Source organism: Lactuca serriola, chromosome 5 (assembly GCF_051521515.1).
Source record: "Lactuca serriola cultivar US96UC23 chromosome 5, Lser_US96UC23_V15, whole genome shotgun sequence".
Classification (NCBI taxonomy): Eukaryota; Viridiplantae; Streptophyta; class Magnoliopsida; order Asterales; family Asteraceae; genus Lactuca; species Lactuca serriola.
This window is the reverse complement of record NC_136412.1, coordinates 174,859,727-174,862,481: the sequence shown is the minus strand read 5'-3', so window position 1 is coordinate 174,862,481 and position 2,755 is coordinate 174,859,727. Positions and strand designations below refer to the sequence as shown.

Sequence of the window (2,755 nt, the reverse complement as noted above, 5' to 3'; positions counted from 1 at the left end):
TGTACATTTTCTGGAAAGGATCATGAGGATGCTTACAAGCATCTAGATGAGATCAATGACATTGTGGATTATTTCAACGTACCAAATGTTCCTAGAGAGATAGTCTTGCTAAGGATGTTGTCGGTCACTTTTAAAGGAGCTGCAAAAGACTGGCTGAGGGCACTACCACTTGGTGTAATCACTACTTGGGCACAGGTGCGCAAGCAATTTCTAGAACAATTATGCCCACCATCCAAGATATTTAAACTCCAGAAGGAAATAACCAACTTTGAGCAACAACCGAGTGAGTTCCTTTATGAGGCATGGGAACGCTATAATGGAGTACTAAGAAATTGCCCTCAAAATGACCTCAACATACAACAAGAAGTGTCTATCTTTTATGTCAAAGTAAATGTCATGACGAGGCAACTCCTTGATTCTCAAGGACCACTTACAATGAAAACTTCGGGTGAAATCAAGGAGTTTATTGAAGAATTCGCAAAACATTCTCATGAGCACCATAATCCAAGGAATGATGGAGTTAAAGGCATTGGAGGAGGAAGTTCTGAAGACATTGCTGATGTACTCGCCATGCTCAATAATATGGATAGAAGAATGACAAAAACGGACCAGTCAATTCATGATATTAGAGTTGGATGTGAAAGATGCAATGGTTCACACTTCACCAAGGAATGCCACTTGGACGTTAATGGAAACAAACATGCTCAAGTTTGCTATTCAAGGGGGATAAATATGATGAAGAATGAAGAAAACCAAAGAAGGAGTGGTTTCCATATGAATAATACAAGAAGCAAAAAGAAGAGAAATATATGCAGACTAGCCGAGGCTTCTACGAAAAAGAGCAACCACCAGTTGAAAAGAAAGTTGACTTACAGACCATGCTTAATCGTTTTATGGAGGCTTCAGAAAAGAGACATTATGAGATAAATGCAACTATAAAAGATCAAAGATTGATGATGAAGGATCAACAAGCCATGATGAAAGATCAACAGGCTACGATGATTGACCAACAAGTATTATTAAGAAATCATCAAGCATCGATCCAGAATCTCGAAGCCCAACTTGGTCAACTAACGACTTTGGTGAATGATAAATTTTCTCGAAAATTTATCGACAAGAAGACTCAATCACATGTAATGGTGTTTGAAACTAAAGAAGATGTTATTTCTGAGTTCTTAGAAGCACTAGAAGTGGAGTCGAAGTAGTCCAAACCAAGTTCGAAAAAGTCGATGCTCGAAGAGAAAAATTGTACTAAAACATTGAGTTCACGACGTGAGCCTTCAAAGCTCATGACGTGGGCAGGGTTTGAATAGAAAACTTCAGCAATTGTGCAAGCTTATCACCCTCCTTTACCATTTCCATCCCCGACTAATATTCACCCACTGGAACATGACCACTTGAAATTTATGAAGTGGGTGAAGGGTATTCCAATAAATACTCCTTTTATTGAGTCATTGTCTAAACTTCCGGAATATGCCAAATTCTTACAATACTAACTAGATGCTCAACAAAAATTAAAAAAAAATTCCAAGGTGATCCTTAGTGATAAAAGTTCTAAGTTTGTATTGGGAGAATCACCAAAGAATATGGGAGATCCTGGATGCTTCACTCTTCCATGTGAGTTTGGAAATAATACAAAGACTTATGACTTAGCTGATTCTGGAGCTAGCATAAATCTATTGTCTTTCTCGTTCTATCAAAAACTTAATCTTCCGTATGTGAAGGCTACAAGAATGACAATCCACATGGCAAACCGTTCAGTGACACATCCTAGAGGCATTGTGGAAGACATCGTAGTAAAAATTGGAAAATTCGTTTTTACAATTGACTTTGTCATTATGGATATGAAAGAAGATAACAATGTCCCGATTATTCTTGGTCGCCCTCTATTAGATACTCCTCGAGCCTTGGTTGATATTTGCGAATTGAAGCTAACTTTGAGAGTTAGAGATGACAAAGCAACTTTTGGAGTAGAAGATGGATTTTAAGGGAATAATGTTCAAGGTGAAGTCTTCAACATTGATGAGGGAGATGAACTTGAAGAGTTGTAGAAGCTAATGGAAGATGAAATTAAGACAATTCAATGAGTCAAACACACCAAGCCGAAAGCATCCGTTCCACTTGTGTTTAAAGTAATTGCTTATAAAAATCCAACTTCTTAGGTAAGTGAAGAAAGTGAAGACTTATCAAGTGACGGGGAGGAGGTTACTTCTGAGGAAAACAGTTCAAATGTGGATGAAAAGATGGTTCCAGTAGAGCTAAAGAACGAGGAAAAAGTGGAAAATAATTTTCAAGAGAATAAAGGGATAAAGAGGAAGCTTGAAGTAAATGAGATGAAGGATAAAAAAGAAAAATCTAAAAAAGTGTATATTCGATGAGTTCAAGCATACAAAAGGAGATGGATAGAGCAAAAGGTACAGTTGGTTATGGACACTTCGACCGATTCAACATGAGGCGGCACGGAGTTTGGCTCACGAGTCCAAGAAAAAGAAGCGATTCTCGGGTAACAACCCGAGCTCAGTTTGAATTTATGTTTGTTTTTGCATTTTTAGGAGGTTTTTAGGATAATTAGTCATTTCATCATCATAATTATTTTAAATATGGTAAAAATCAGGTGTGGTCCATAAAAATTAAGTGGTAAAATAAATTAAAGTTTTTACAAGAAAATGGACGATTTTTATGAAAAAACTTCGGCACCACCTCGTGGCCCAAAATCCCACCTTGTGGTATTTTCAATTGGCCTGATTTAGTCAGC

The 2,755-nt window shown here is 37.4% G+C and overlaps 1 non-coding gene across 1 annotated transcript; it reads right to left on the bottom strand.

Moving 5' to 3' along the window:
• Positions 1-243: 243 nt before the first annotated feature.
• Positions 244-350, bottom strand: LOC145056140 (small nucleolar RNA R71). The gene has a single exon (XR_013685675.1). It is a non-coding gene; the product is annotated as a small nucleolar RNA R71 (small nucleolar RNA).
• Between the last annotated feature and the right edge of the window lie 2,405 nt (positions 351-2,755).